Source organism: Rissa tridactyla, chromosome Z (assembly GCF_028500815.1).
Source record: "Rissa tridactyla isolate bRisTri1 chromosome Z, bRisTri1.patW.cur.20221130, whole genome shotgun sequence".
In the NCBI taxonomy this organism is placed as follows: Eukaryota; Metazoa; Chordata; class Aves; order Charadriiformes; family Laridae; genus Rissa; species Rissa tridactyla.
The window spans coordinates 27,104,735-27,122,238 of NC_071497.1; positions in this window are offsets into that span (position 1 = coordinate 27,104,735).

A 17,504-nucleotide genomic window follows, 5' to 3' on the forward strand; every position below is an offset into this window, starting at 1 on the left:
AGGTCATTTTCACAGTAGAAAAATTTCCAATTCAAACAAACAAAAATATAATCTCCTTGCATACTAGTTAAATTGTTTTACTTATGGAAAAGTTTCACTTTTTCACTGAGTTGTTGATGCAGATTTTAGTTGCAATTCAGTTATTCATATTCGGAAGTTTGGTTTGGCTTCCAAGACCAATGTTTGCTAGCTACCAAGACTATCTGTTTTTCAAGTAGAGAAGATGGCTTTCTTCAGCCAATTGTTCTTGCAGTAAAAAAAAAAAAAAAAAAAAAAAAAAAATTGTGTTTCTCTTCCAAGAATATATGTTACTAATTCAAAAATACAGGAACATGACTTTGCAGAAGAGAAGCTAGTTTGTGAAAAAACTACTTGCAAAAAATCTGAACCTGTAAGTAGCTTTAATAGTAAAATAAATCCACAGAAATACTGAGAATAGATTTGTAAATATATCCATGTTTCTCTTTCAAATCACCTGTAAATAGAAATATTTTTCTTTTAATTGCCGTCTTTCTCATAGTGTGACTCAAGTGTCGCTATACACTATACCTCTGCTTCCATTGCTTCCATTTACATGACTCAAATAGCAACAAAACAGAGTAATTATCATACTTCAACCTTCTGTGTCCCTGAGAAGTTTTTCTCATCACAGTTTTCTGCACGCCAACAATGACAGCATATTCTCAGCTAGCCTCTTTCACTGAAGACTGACGTGACTCAGTGTTTCACCTTCCTTATTTCTTGATGTATTGGGAGATTTCAATAACTTCTAGGTCTAACAGCTTTCTTTTGTTTCATTCTGCAGCGAAATTCTTATCTATGATGCTACTCTTTGATCCTACAGATATGTTGATGTCAGTACTTATAGAGATGCTATTTGAGCTGTTCACATCAAAGATTAACACCAATAACCAACCACCTTGCCATTAGTGAAGGTAATAGCAGGGAGTCTATTAAGGCTTTATGTCTTGTGTCAAAACTCAGTTCTGCAACAAGTTTTGGATGATCAAGTGAAAATGATAAATTCTTAATGTTAGTATAGCATGTGCTTTTAGCAGTACCTCCGTATGTGCTCATGTGAACTTCAGTATGTACTTTTTCAACATGGCATCTGCATTTATAGTTCATATGAAAGATTCTGTGCAAAGTGCACAGGCTTCAAACAACAATACCCATGGTAACAAGCAATATATTTTGTATTCATAAAACTCATCATATTGACAGCTGCACTTGATTCTCCAGATCGCTATTTCACTTGAGCCTCCATTCTCCTCACAACCCATTAAAATGGAAACAATTTATTGCCCTCTATTACCCACCTACTGCCTCTTCTGTCCTACCTTCCTCCTCTCACCCAGTCAATCCTGCTCATATCCCTGAGTGCACATACAGTTTCCACATCCTAATGATTTTTCCCATTTTCTCAAGTTGCTGCTCTATCACGCCATCTCACCTCCTCATCCATTTGGCTCTTCCCCCTTTGTCATCAAACTTCTTTGTTCTTTTCACCCACAACCATCGTGGGCAAATTGATTCAGGTCTGATAGAACTAAAAAAGGGCCAGATAAAAATAAAATAACAGTAATGACAAAATTGGTTTTCTGTCCTTTTTGAATTTTATTGAGTGTAAAAGATAATGTATCGTTCCAGCTTCCAGCTGTGGTTTAAAAGCAATAAACTAGTGAAGTAACTCCCTTGTTAATGCATCAAATTCTAGGCTGCATACCCAAATATCCCTACATAGCTGAAGTGGTAATTCAATCCCTTCCACTAAGATAAAATCATGCAGTAAAGAAAAGGTGGTTTACATAAGTCATCTGCTTTACATTATATGGTCTAGCCAGCCTGATCTTAGTTGAACATTTTGGTTTACAGGGTAAACATATAAGCCAAAAAGTGTTTCTGGGCAGAATGGGATCCCTAGTCTCAGACAAAGAAGTATCATATTTTTTCTCATTCCCCTATGTTCTGGACCATGCTGTTGAAACTAGCTCAAAGCCTTATTTACTATACTTCAATACAACAATAATGGATAGAGTTATATAGCATATGTCTTGAGGATAAATTGCTTCAATTATTTTATTCTGAGGAACAATGAGAATCACACTGATGATGCTCAAGCAATAAGAACAACAGCATTATTTTACTCTTTAGACAATATCAGCTATGATCCAGAAGTCTTTATACATGTAGAGTTTACCTATTCACTTCAGGGATTTAATATCTGTCCTTACACATCAGATTACAATTTGCCTTCTTCATGAAATATGTAGCCTTAAAAACTGAAATACACAACCCATCTAAATAGACAGCTGTATGTATGGGCACTTTTTGCCATCACTTGCTTAATGAAGGCCCGTGAAGACATATTACACTAGGTCTTTATTCCTCCCCAAGTGAAATATCAGAATCAGTGTTTTTACTTTATATATATGTGTAAAGATAAAGCTTGTAAATAAAACAGACATACAACAGATGAGAAGCATCTGGCAGAGTTTACACAGACACACAAAAAAGTATGTGAATATCACAGTGGCTTAGCAAAAGCAAGCCTACCCATCTAACCAGGGGAATACATTCCTCCTAGTGAAATATGTATTCAGAGGAATAAGAAGGCTCTTCAACATTCTCAACTTCCTCAACAGGGAGGAGGGACTTAATGGTATCCCATATTGGATAATCTTCTGTGTCTGTGGCTGGAGAGTACCAAAAGAGTACTATCACAAGATGGATCATAAATTGGAGTGACAGTAGTGCATGTCTGTACAGCTGTACTGTGACTAGAGCCTTGGATTTCCTTCATCTGGTCTAACTTCTAGGTTTACCTTTCATATGCCTCAAGATCACAAGATCTGAATTCCTCAGAATATATATCGACACATATAAGACGCAAATTAATAGAAGCAGTGGGGACCAGCAAATAAAGCTGAATCTTTGAAATGGATGCCAAAGGTAAAAAAGCAAGTTGCTAAAAAATAAAGTATGAGTCTAGTTTGGTGCAAGGTCAGGCAAGATCTTGATCATTCTCATGAAAGAATCTCAGAAAGTTACATTTATTATTTGGCATAGCAATAAATAATGCCAGTTATGCTTACATAATGCTTTCTCAGTTATTATTAGAGGCTGATCTACTTCTAAAGCTCTCAGATCAAAGACCCACTTCCGTGTCAATATGTTAGCTTACCTACAAAAGCTATACAGAAGCTATAGCTTTCAGACAAATGTGTGACCTGAAGACAGAAAATGGTTTGATTGCTCTAACATGTCTGTGATGAAGACTGGCAAAACAATTTATTCATGACTTTTTTTTATCTAATGTGTGTGGTTATAAAAGCAGCAAAGGACAAAGTTGACGTATTATTAGACTGAAAAACAGAGGAAAATATCATAACAAAATTAAGAGACAACACAGATGTAATGAATATGGGAAAGAATAAAACATATGTGGTTGAATCAGATGAAGAAGATGAGGCTGAGAAGACTTGTGTCTGATTGTCTGCTCTGTTGACAGAGTCCAGCAGTGCAGGACTTTGCATTCATTTCTGCAAAGTTGGCCAGTGGAAGCTGTTGTGATTAAATATCTTTAGCTTGTGTCTGGTGTTAAAAAAGTAAAAAACAATAACCTGTCTTTTATCTCTGTTTTAGCTTCTTGTTCTGCAGTTGGGCAAGAGCAAGAAATAATAGTAATAGACAAATACATTCATTTGTAAGAGTTTGTCTCTGCTAGTCCTAGCAAAAGAAAGATACATTTTATTCTTTGAGATGGCTTCTTGCAAAAGATTAATTTGTTCAGTGTTTTCCAAGGTGAGAAAGATTGGGACTTTTTTCTCCTACCTGTTAGATTAATAAAAAAGAACTTGTTGCTGCTTCGCTAGTTCAGAATTTAAGCAAATTTTTCAAATGTCTTAAGCTACTAATGATCTCCATTTGCAACCCCTAAGAAGGCAGTAATACAGTTGTAACATAGATTATACATTTCAGAGAAATTGCAAGAGATATATAGATCACGAGGTTAATTTTACACTTGAAGAATCAGGAGACTGAAGCAGGTGCCTCTGAAGTTGTTGCATCTCCAGCATTTTCTCTTTTACACGCTGTTTTGCAACTCCACGCTTCACACATCCATATTCTGTGCCAGTAGTTTTTTGTCCTGTGTAGGCATATCTCACCTTACAGAGAAATATACAAGAAATAATTAAGAAGAGCATGATCTGAACTATCAGCAATTTTAAGTAGAATCCATATGATTTCTAATTGATGTCTGACTGTAGTTAAGTAGATATAAAAAAATGTAAAGCAGTTTAACTTTATTTAAAGTAAAGTATAAAAATGCCCAAGCCCTGAATGCTATTTATTTGATGAAATATTTTAAAAAACTAAAAAAAAAAAATCCCTTCTTAGTAATGTTGACCTTATATAAAACTTTTATTTAATAAACAGGCAGTGTTTGATTTTGCTTTTCAAGCATGGAAAAATCGTTCATCTTAGAAATTTGTACTCATGAAGGACAAGTACTAGTTGAACTGTTCATTTATATATATTTTTTTAGTATTTTGCAGTATTGGAAGTATTTAGGATTTATTGATTTATTCTTATATGTCCAACAATCAGAAATGTAATCTTCATGTCTAATCCTGTGATGGGTTATTTCAGCCACATAAAGCAAATGGACCGTATGTTTGACTTTAAATTAATTGATTATCATGTGAATTAATGGTAGGTTTTGGGTTTGGACATAATATTCAGCAAGAGAAAAAAATATTGACATTGGGCACTTATTTTTTTGGAAAGGTAATGGAAATCATTGCCCAGCTGGTGGGTTATTTTGATTTAATTCCAAAAGAAATTAGTGGCCTGAATTTGTTTTACTAAATTCAAGCAACTGTTCAAGAACATAAATCAGAATCAGACTCTGCTACCTTCAGCCATGCTACTTAGACATATCTCAATGCATGCACAGTATCAGTGCTCTCAGTGCAACTGTTTATATGATATAATAATACTGAATTTGAATTAAGAAATGTCACAGTTCTTATCAGAGATTTTTAAAGTGCAGATCAGCACCTAGCTTCCACTGTTTCTGAGGCAAAATCGCTACACTTGTTGCATACTTGCAATCATTTGTGCAAGCAATTGTGTTGGTAATTCATATTACACCAAAATCATCATAACCGTCATAACCTCTAAAATGAAGGTAATTTAATTTACTGTTGGAATATTGTATTATATCCTATGAGAATAAAGGTGTCTCAGGCCAGCAAAGTTGTGAAATCTTCAATGAGTAAGACCATTATTTAAACTGCCTTGAGATCTGGACACACGGTAGGGTTGCCTCGGATTTTGAGGACTGTATTTTATTTCAAATTTGGTATACGAAGAGAGAACAGGATTTACTCAGAGATGAGTGGATCAAAGGTGAGGAAACGTCTGAGAAACACTGAGTGACTAGAGCAAGAGGGTGGTGGAGACAAGAAGCAATTACTGGAGTTTGAAGACAAGCATAATCCTGGTAAAATTTTAGTATTGATTAAAAAAGAATGATGTCCTCAAGCTTTCAGAACACCTCTCTATTAATATAAGTCATCACCCAGTGAATTATTGCTTCAGAAAATACAAACCATCTGGAACAAATTACCAGGCATGTCTACCTTCTCTGCTGAACCTCTATGCCCGAACCTGTTGGTAGCCTCTCATCATGCTCAGCTGAACCAGCTCAATGGAGTAGCTGCTGAAGAAACTTAGAAAAGATCGTGAGATGTAAAGATGACCAGGAAGTAGACACAATCATTTGTTTGTTTGTTTATTTGTTACTAGGAAATAAACAAAAAAATCCTCAGGAGAATAAATCACTTTGTTACTATGAATTTTATTATATGTATTACTATTATGCCAAAATTCATCAGTTGAGGCTCCAGCTGAGACAGTAGGCATTCATTTATTGCTCTATTTAAATGTATTGCTTGAACCATAAGAATTGACTGTAACATTTTACTTCCCCTGCAGATCTGCCTAACCTCATTTGTGGCCTTTTAGGAGATCACACAGACTACTTAAATTCTAAGCCTTTTAAGAACTGACTGTCACCGAGCTGTGAGTTGCTGCCCTCTCAGCAGAGGTATTGTCATCAACAGTGTGAGCTGGTTACAGTCAGACAAATGGTTGTGATTGATTTGCTCCACCATTGTTAGTTTCTGTCCCCTCCACTGCTATCTCTGACGTGGTTTAAACTGACCTGTGTCGTGCTGAAACAGACCGGTTGTGCTCACACTGTCAATGCTGCACTCCAGGACAGGTGTGGAAAGTACCTCGTGAGCAGGTCTGGAGAGGAACCAAAGGTACTGGGTAGTGGGTTCCTAAGTATTTTCAAGTATCGCACAAAAAAACCCTCACCAGGGGATGAATCTCAATAATTTTGAAGTCATCAAGAGTTTTGCTGCTGAGTGCAGCAAAGATTTGTCTAGGCATGCTATTTTGCAACCAATTCAGGTATTAAACTGAAAAGGTCTCTTCAGAGAAATGTAATCCAACCATGTGCAAATTTTGCTCAAAACTGCTAAGTGAGAGGAGGAAGCAAAATCATTAAGTTATAATATGAAGTTGGAATCCCACTCTAATTATACATTAATTCCTGTAGATTAAAAATATGAAACGAAACTGATGTATTAGTCTGGGTTAGCTGCTGAAAAAATAGAATTGTTTCACAAAGTGTGCTGGAATGAAATAAGCCTCATGAATGATGCATAGATAAGACTTTGGATACTTTCTTCCTATCTTTTCTCTCCTCTCTTCCTTCACTACCTAATATTTTGTAGTAGTTCCAGGTGTTATAGGGTAACGTAACATTTCATTATACATTCAAACAGAAAGCACAGAGTGTAACACCATGGAAAAAAAGGAAGCGTGGCTTAGCATAGTTTTTCTTGCTCTTTTTGAAAAAATCACAGAACAGTTTGAAAATATTATTGAAAGCAATTTAAACTCTAAATCCCTATTTCATTCAAGAAAATGTGGGTAGACCCCTAACTATTCACGTGTCCATGAAAACTAAGAACAGTTCTCTTCAGGAAAGCTTGTTTCACTTCATGACTAACTTTGTAGTACATATTTACAATGATATTATGTGCAGTCTGATATCATATTTGTGTACCAAGAGTAAGCTTGACCTCCCACCTAAATTGAAGTTCATTTATGGCTATAACTAGAAGTAGATTCATGCCCCAAATAAGAGTTTACCTATTATTCATCTGGATAGAAAGTTGCATTTTTTTCTGTTAGCTTCATTACTCTAAACTGGGTAAATCAACTCACGGGAGGTTAAAGAACCTCTGAAATGCTCAAAAGACTGTATTACATAGAATAAATGTATCTTTTAACGATGCAGAGTTTTCAAGAAGGAAAACATACCACACAGATATGATTTTAATGAAGAAAGACATTTCAAGTCATTGTGATTCATATTTTCTTTCTGCTGTTCCAGTAGGAACAGCTGCTTCATTGTTTTGGCTTTGACCCCTTGGCTTTCAGAATTAAGTTTACCCAGTGAGTGCCTTTGGCATTAGCACTGAATTTTCTCAGAGCTCACACCAACAGTAACTAGGGGATGTGAGTGATTAACTGATCACCCTTTAAGCAAACAAATGTGACCAAAGTCACTTTATGGAATAGATAATTTGTGGATGTTTGCAATGCAGCTCTAATAGCACTGCCATTAGTCTTGCGAGAGAAAGCAGGGCGCACCATTGAATGAGTGTCTGTTGAGAAGCAGTAATTAGCAGGGAGAAAGGAAGATGAGATATTTTCAGCTACAGCTGCATTTCCCACCCCTTACTTTACCCTAATGCTCCTGTATCTGCCATAATCCAAAGTTCATACCAATGATGTAGTCCAAATTCCCTACTTAGTTACAACAGTGCTTCTGAATTAGCTCCAGTTGGCTTCCACCATGCTAACTGAAGCTGTGTAACTAAGAGGAGAATATGGCCCAGTAGCTGGTTAGATCAGACTCTGACTTCCCACTGCTCTAAGCTGAACAGAGGGGAAGAACAAAGGGAAAAAAAAGCTCATGTATCATTGCTATCAATGTTGATTTTCTATTGTAGAATGGTATCAGCAGAAGCTGCCTTGTTGCTTCAGTTGCCTTTTTGAAATGAACAAAGCTATTGTGGATTTTTATGGTATTAGAGAGGGGACATTTCTCTCTATATCGATTTTCTCTTATGCTACCCTTCTTATTTTTCTCCATTGCCGCTGTTCTTGACTCAGTCACTCAGAGGCCCCTAAGTCTCCTATCTTCTGTTAAACAAAATGGGTAGAAACAATGTTTTCTCCTCCGGTGGACAGGAAAAGTAGACAGCAAAAAGAGCAAGTTAGGACACTGGAGTAGCAGAGGGCATTAAATGGGCCTGTGGTGCTGGAGTGAAACAAAACTGAAATGAGCATTTGACAAAAGTATGTTAACTGAGTGAGAAGAAGCAAAACATGGAGGGAGGATCAGAAGGGAGGAAAGAGGGCTTCTCAGTAGGTCTGTAACTGTATAGTCTTCATGTCACGTTTTTATACAGACACCATAAAAACCTCTTGTTTTGAAAGGTGAATAAAAGTTTACATATAGATAATAATTGAAGAATGAATCAAGGATGCTGGTGGGAACATAAGAAAACCAACTTGTAATCCAATTATCTATTTTTTTTAATAGATGAAGAAAATTGACAGCTGTTGTCTGCTCACAGCCCACAAAATCTGGTTACATACACGTGGTGGTGAAAATACAGCAGAGTCATGAAACCTGAGAATCAGTTCATCAGTTCAGTGAATACAACTAATTATGACTGAAACACATAGAAAATGAAGACTGCCATATTTTTAGGGGTTTTTTTGCTACCAGTTTACCTGTAGTATAGCAATAGTTCACTTACCCAGTTTAGCTATGGGAAAACTTAATTTATTTCAAAAAGTACACCTTTGTAACAAAGAAATATATTAATTTAGTTTCTGATAAACAATAATCCAGCAGCTCTACACAATATGACTGAGGATTTTACAGCATCTGGCTAGTCTGCAGTTCTAGTGTTATGAATGCTTTATATCAGCAAAACATTAATCTGGGAAAAAAAAGAAAAAAAAAAGAGAGAGAAAAGGAAAGCATGCAAGGTTTATTTCATTTGGGGTTTTTTCCTCCATGGTCTAGGTTTGTGGCTTGTATATAAGTACTGTACTGCAGGAACAATGGCTAAGTGCTATTTGTTGTGAACCGCGTCTGCCACTTCTCTCAAGTGAAAATTTGTAGCTGTTTTGAAGGACAATCATTACCAAAATCTCTATACATACATTCTTTTTTTTATTATTATTCTAAGTTCTTTAGGTATCTCAATATCTCATCAGTCACTGAAATTCCAATACATTTTTGTAAAATTTAATTTTCTGCTATCTTGTTATTCTTTGCCAAGTGGTTTAACAGTTTTACCTACTTCTTAGATGCAAGCAGAGATTATCTTATTCTGGGATACATGTAGCAAATTAGCTGCTGCATGGATGGCTAAACCTTTATTATCTATCACTGAGTCTGCTTTATTTGATTTTGGATATCTGTGTGGATTTGTCAGAGGAATCAGTTGACTCCCTGAAACTCTACCTGAACTTGATGTATTTGGTTTTAAGCCCTTCCCTGGCTTTTCGTGATATCTACCATAATTGAGCTGTGTTTGAAACTCATTGTAGTTTATGTTTTCCTTGCACACAGATAAGCTTTACAAAGTGTGGCCAAGATATGTTTAATTTTCAGATCATCTACTACTGTACATAAGATTTATGGCTCTGAATCTCAAATCCTTGCCCAAACTTAATCCTGACACAGATCTTTTTCTTGCCTTCTGGTGAATCTTGAATGTACTGCTTAACTCTGCAATTAAAAAAAAGGACATAAACTGAGATCTGAAAATTGGTTTTCCTGCAGAATAACTCCATTACTCAAGGATAATGCTGCTTTTGCACTTCACTAAATAGCAAGTAATATTAAGGCAATTATCATTTGAACAGGTGTTTCCAGGGATAGCTATTAGTGTGCCTTCTGGTATTTGAAATGTACAACTGCATTTTAACCCAAATAAAAATCCTATCTGCTAATATATTTGTAAATAATGTTTATAACTTTTTTTCCATGTATGTTTCCAAATATATTCAAATTTTCAATCAAAAGCCCTAGGATTTTATGGGATGCTTTGTGTGCATGCACAAGGGAGATGGTATTCCAAAACTGTTTTGAGAATTACAGATTCCTGCACTTACCAACCTACAAGGTATTATAGCTTTTCTCCATAATTTTAATTGGAGGACTATGATATACAATTTCCTTTCTCGAGGCCCTTGGTTAGGAAATGCACTGTGCAGCACCTCTTAGGCAATCAAGGATTTAATGCATACCCTAGTGCCTCAGCAACTTTAATAATGCTTGGTGATGCAGTGCATCTACTATTCAGTAAAATAGAAAGAAGCTGACCAGTCTAATAAGCTGGAAGGTGCTTCCCCCCCCCCCCCACTTAGGGCTGAAACAGAGTGAATTGGAATGATTATTTTAATTATATATATAATATATATATATAAAATATAACCCATATTTTAATTATACCCATTATAGCCTAGTAAGATGACAGCTAAAGAACCTGAAAAAACTGTTGGTGTAGAAAATATCTTTAGGGAACAAATTCCACCTTTGATGTATGTATATTGAGAATTTCAGAGAAGAAAAAAATCTAAAATATTTTGTTGAAATAAAAGTGTTATATTGAACCCTTAAACCACTACTGTAAACTGCATTGACAATAACAGTCTAGATTTATTTCTCTATATAAGCAAACTATTTGTAATTTTTATTTGCTCCCATCCACACTGTATTCAATCCTATTATATGCATCCTTCTTTCTGTCACACCACTTATAATATACTTGACCTCCTAAAACATGCATATATGAGTGTTACCTTCTATTCTCTAAGCAGTTATAGATATTTTTGCTATGAGAATCTATTTGTAACTTTCTTTCTCCTAGTAGGTGGAATATACAAAGGTTAGCTTATTATAGAGTAAATAAATGAAGTTAACAGCTTATAAAAATACCTTACATGAGCAAATATGTTTATTGCAAAGTTATTTCAGAAATTCAAAGAAATTATCTCTTAGGTATAGCAGGGCTAGGTTTTAATTTTTTTGAAGTAAATCTAGAGTTACTATAAATCAATCAATTATATTGTTACTGCGAATTCCACCTCATGTAAAAGAAATGCTACTTATATAGATTGTGTATCTGTGCTGTTATTTATTTATTTGAAAAGTAAAATTATATCAAACAGGTCAATGACAAACAGTATCATTTTTATTAGTAACTGGAAAAATAATAACAAAATAAACTAAGAAATCTAAAAAGAAATGTTTTTAAATGGTTGCACAATTAAACATATGTGGGAAATATAAGCCAAATGAATAGTCTTTTTCATAAATGTGCTCTTGTCAGTCTGTTGCAAATTTGGACAAAGTACTAGACGAGGCCTCGCTCCATACTCTGTTGAAAATTCACTTTTTGACGTTTGAGACTGGAAAAGCAATGTTGGTAAAAAATTAGTTATTCTGTATGATTTTTTTAAAGAAGAAAGTAAAACTGAATACAGTTACTGGTTAGTGTTGGAATTGTGCCTTATTCCAGTACAGAAACACATAAAAAAGAACATACCCAAACAAAATTCTTAATCTAACTTCTCTTCCTAATGACAGAACAAGCAACCAATACTCTGTAAAGTTTCTACAAGACAGGGAAAACAAAATCAAGACCACTGGCTCCTGCAACATCCTTCTTTCAAACCTGTGGAAAAGTCAATTCATAGCAGATCAAAGTCAATGGGTGCTAGCTATATATACAAACAGTCTTTGAAATCTGAAGTAATTGTCACACAGAGAATGTTGTCCTGCTAGATAAATAATGAATGAAAACTTTTCTGAATGGTAAAATATTCATGGGGTGATTGCAGTATCTTTTTTATAGCTGAATTAATTAAAGCAGGAGAGGAAGAACACATATATAATACTTAATGTGTAATTCATTATCACATACAGAGAATTTCAAGGTGAAAAACGTATTTGTCAGGGTCAGTACTTCATGCCTATATTAACCCATAGAAGTACCACTGGAATACACAGTGGTTTTGGCATTTCTAATTCCATTGGAACAAACAGAAGTTTCCTTTCATGGCTGCATTTTTTATTATGATCACAGTGTAAAAGCATTATGTTTACTTCATTTTTATCCATATCTTCAGAGCAAAAACAACTTAATTTTTTTTCGAATGTGTTCTTGTAAAGTAATAATATTACCCTATCAGCACTCAGTGGGCAGACATATTTTTCAACATTCCTCTTTTAATTAACTTGTCTTACAAACAAAGGCTACCAGATGAACACAATTTATCCACAGCATGTATTTTCTGCTAGGAGGCAGATAATTATTGCTCACTGCAGAAATAATGTTATTCTACCCGCTCATGTAAAACAAACTTTAAATGTCATTTTACAGTGATAAAGATTACACAGCACAGTGCCATCTTAAAAGATAGCAATTACACAAAGGAACTTCTCATTAACCTAAAGGTCAGAGGTGAGAGATGATCACCAATTCTTGCTAATACAAACTTAAATTGGTTTAAGCTAAATGTAATGATCTAATAATCATGAAAACGGAGACTTTAAAAACCTAACAGCTATTGTGGTCCATTTCCAAACAGAATCATGCAATCTGTAAACGTAATAAGAACAATGTCACTTCCAGCTCCTGTTTTCTCTTGCTATTGGGTATTTCTTTTTGTATATCCCGGGAAGAATCGTAGCACACAAAGTAGCTGCTCCCTGTTACAGACTGAAATTACCTTTTTTAATAAACTGGTGGCATCTTTGTAACATTAAAATGTATTGTTTCAATTAAAAGAAACAACCACAAACTAATCTTTAAACATTAAGAGAAAATTGCATTTTCAAAACAAGTGCTGCAATAGCTCTAAACATATTTACTTCATAACATTTAGCAGTTTATAGAAAGCAGCAGAAAAAGTAAAGACAGCAGTTTAGTCATTTTAAACTATAAGCTAAAATATGCTATGTTTGAAGTCCTGAATATCCCTTTTAGTGCAATGCAGACAATTGTATTTCTTAAATCACTAGCTGATTTCTCTCCTTTTATCTTTTTTTTTTCTTTTTCTTCCATAAATACATAGATTTCATAGAGTTCCTTCTTATTTCCAATCAAGCGTTTGATGGGCCTTCATTCATTGACAAACGGCTCAGATCTGTATGGTCATCCTGTAAAAAAAATAATGACCTATGACAAAGGGAAAAAATAATTGTACTACATCAGACAAAATTGTGTACAAGTTTCCTTTTAATACACCAGACATCAAAGCATCAGACAAATCTTTTGGATCTTTGTGTATGCTCTGTAACTGCTCAAAAGGCAAATACAGGGAAGGAAGTTTCTAAATAATATTTGTCTCTTAATATAGCTAGAGAGGAAGTATCCGTGACATGTGTCATGCTCTTTTCTGCACAATTTAAGCAGTGCTGTAGCAGTCTTCATAATCAGAAGAGATGAGAAAAGGCTAAAGTAGAGCTTAGAACAAAACTGCTTTCTCTCGTGATTTTATTCCATTCCAAAAAGTATGCCGGCAGGATTACCACTGAGGCAAAGAAAACTAGATTTGGGAAAACCTGTTTTGCCAACTCTTTGCTAGTCTAGAATTCCATGAGCTCTAGCCTTTTTCCAGTTTAAGGCACAGGCTAGTGTAGCAAAGGCAGCTTCCTTATGAACCTTAAGAAAAGCAATTGCTAGCAACATATTTCTTAAGTAACCACGGAATATATCCACTCCAAAGCACAATGGGCTTTAAGGCCCAGTGCTTAAAAAGGCATTAAACAGCATGCTGGGGGGATACTTACCACCTGTATTTGAGAGCAGGGTAATACCATTGTCATGGACAATCATTTAAATTCCATAGGCATCCTAGAGATTGCTTGCATGATCACCCTTTAACAAATGGAAATATTTGTCCTAGCTCTGAAAATCTTGCGTCAAAAGCAACATAAGATACTTGGACAAAATATTCACACATAAAATGTTTTCAAGTTTTCTGTTGTTTCTCAGAATTACAATCTCTGACAAAAAGAAATGTTTCCTATGTTGTATTCCCATTAAGATACAGTACAATGTAATTTGGTTACGTAGTTCCAGGAAGGTGAATGGCTCTCACTTGGATTCAGTCATATGATAAAATTATTTTTTTTGTGTTGAAGAGAAGTTTTAATTCTGATGCAGTGTAGGACTTTCAAAACTCATAAATATGTTTGAAAAGGGGCAACCTGACTTTCCATCTGTTTGCTCTAGTGTTGGCTAGACACGTTTCTAGGAGCTGAAGTTTTCCTTAATCCTCTATCCTTTATTTTCTCATGGAACTCACTTACTTATTTGAGAATAACCCCTAAGGTTGAAGAAAATAGTGCTTTGAAGAAAATAGCAAAAATATCATCTTCAAATTCACAGAAGTGATTCTGTTGACATGTGGAGGAATATCTATCCTTTGGAAGTGCTTTTTCCATTTCTTTTTCCCCTGTTTCTTTAGGTATCAGTTGTTTGCACTTATATGCATGAAAAAAGAAATCAACAAGATGTATCAATAAATGAAAATACATAGTATTACATAAGGTTTATGTGCTGCAGGGGAGGATGACTAACATTTCCAAGTCATACTGCGTGAGACTGTACAGATGCATATGATTGATAGTTATCACAAGATTTTACATCAGGATATAAGATTTTGCACAGGCCTTTGTGCCCCATTAGTTTCTAGAAAAAAAAAAAATTTCCTTTTTGATCACAATCAGCAAAGAAGCTCCTTTTCCCATGCTTCTGCTAGTCCTGTGTACGTTACTGTAATTTATGAAAACATGTTGTAGACACAGCTCACTTTCTCTGTAACTCCTAGTACAGTTTTCTGTTGCACAGTTGAAGTTCTCCTGCTCTGAAGTCAAGTCATTCATGTCACAAATGGGACATCATATCAGGATAGGATCGCCTATCTCATTTTTAATATACTTTGAAGTGAGCATCCAATGATTATTTCCTGGCAGATATAAGAAAGGAGTGTGAATAATATAAATCAGGCCATAGGGGATGAGAAATGTATGCATTTAGAGAACATGCTCAGAGTTGGAGAAGTTTATTTTTCTTATTGGGTATAATGCTGATACATATATGTTATGAAGTCAGTAGAAAAACTTGTTCTACTTAGCAGAATCCTAATATCTGCATACTTGAAGAGTCAATGCTTACAGTTTGCCCTGATTTATCCTGGAGCCACACATTGTCCTTTTTCTTTGCAGGCTTTGATGTCTAAAACAGCAGGATAATGTGTAAACTTCTGTTCTTTCTTAGGTCCTTTAATCTAGTGAATGTCCAAAATATTCATGAAAAAAAGCAATAAGCAATGAAAAAAGAGGTCTGAATGAAAAACCAGAAATTTTAGCAAGTAAGAAAGTTACTACTCTGAAAGGAGAAGAAGAATAGTATTCAAAGTGAATATGAAAAAATGGCTGTGCATGCACAACTATGGTAGGATATTTTAGACTGCAAAAGTGTCACAGGTTTGAGGGGAATACAAACCTAAATAGACATGTAAAACACATTTAGGAATATTCAAACCTCTAAGCAGGATGGATCTTTGGAAAATGGGAGAAGAGCCCAGCAAATTATTCAAGTAACCAATAAATGCATAAAAACTGTTTGAAAAAAAACCACAATAAAATATCCCCTTCAATCTCTCAGCAAAGACAATGAAGAAAAGTTTTAAGGATCTTAACCTTTTGAAAATGAACATCCGCAAGTCTGGAACTTACATAGGAAAACAGTGGAGGCTCTAAATCTGCTTCAGTGAAAAAGATTTCTGCTGTTCTGGTTGGTCAGATTCTGAATGCCTATCTTAAATGCCTGTGTTAACATAACAAGTCACAAGTGTAACTTGTGTTTTTTCTTGCATGGTTCTGGCATTCTCTTTAAACTTTCAGTAAGATGGAGCTTGTGTTATTCAGGTTAGTTTTCCCTCAAAAATAGTTGTTAATCTTTCTTTAAGATTTTGTCTTTTTTATTTCAAGAGGAAAAGAAAGAAACCCTTTGTGCTTCGTTTTGACAAAGGCAAGATGATACATATCATTTAATGCTTTGCACTAGCAGTTATCATGAATTAACGGATTTATATGTAGAATAATAATCCCCTCAGAACACATGGCTTAATTGAATGTAAGATTTCTGCCTAAATTAAGAACTCAATAGGAACTGATCGTTCGTTAGAAAGTAGCTCCCATGGATTATGAATGAAAACAATTCACGGGTAACAGTTATTGTTTTACGTTAGGTTATTTTGAATTTTGTAATGTAAAATGCATTCTTCCCAAAAATCTGCCTCTATAAAATTAACTGATGTAATGCACTAAAAGGTGTATAAGAGTGGAAAGGTAAATATGAAACAATGAAGCTTTAATATACAACTAGATGTCATGAAATCTGCCCTCAAGCATGTATATCCACACATCTCACTTAAACTGTGGTGGTGGATTTTCTAATGGTGAGCACAAATCATATACTTTCCGTATGTGTGGCTTTTCTTTCGGATGGAAGAATCTAGCAAATAAAAAGGGACAAATAGTAGTTCCAGAAAAAAAAGGGAAAGTGTCATGTTGCACCCTGTCGGCTCACAGAAATAACCCAAAAGACAGGTAGATAAAACAGAATTAAAATTATGTAGTTCTGCCATCATCAGTGGCCTGTCAAGTGCTTTGTAGCTCAGTGGCATTACCACCACTCTCGGGGAAATACTGCACTCAGGGAATGTGAGGTAAAACCAACACTAATTGGCTTGGTGGCCAATGTCTTCTGTGCAGTGAACGCGGACCTACGTCTATTTCTCTAGGGTCCCAAAATTCTTGTATGGAGGACATCAATTACTCGGTTCACCTACATTTCCGGCACTAGGTACTACATGTCATTAAGTTACAATGAGGTTCCCAGAAGAATGCTGGGGTTTATCTCATGCAATGAATGACAGGGCTTTGTGTTTGTTTGTTTTAAAATGTTGCATATCTATCTGAATTGCTCAAAGATCTAGTGGAGTAAGAATGGTGTTTATCAGAAAATTAGTTTATTCAGTACCTACTCTTGTTGTTAAACCTGAGAAGTAACTTCTACTGTTTGCAAGCCTGTTTGTATAGTGATTGTGCAATTATAAAAATTAATTAGACTATAACAACTGCCGTGTTTTCTAGTCAAGCTGTGATTACAAAATCTGGAAGAGACAAAAAGAGAAGAAATAATATTTGTTCAATACATAAACAGGGAAAACAGAATAGTCTAAAGCAAGTATAAAACACGACGAGGTAACACCATCCAGTGGTCAGGCCCTGCAGCTCATACACACAGCATTCT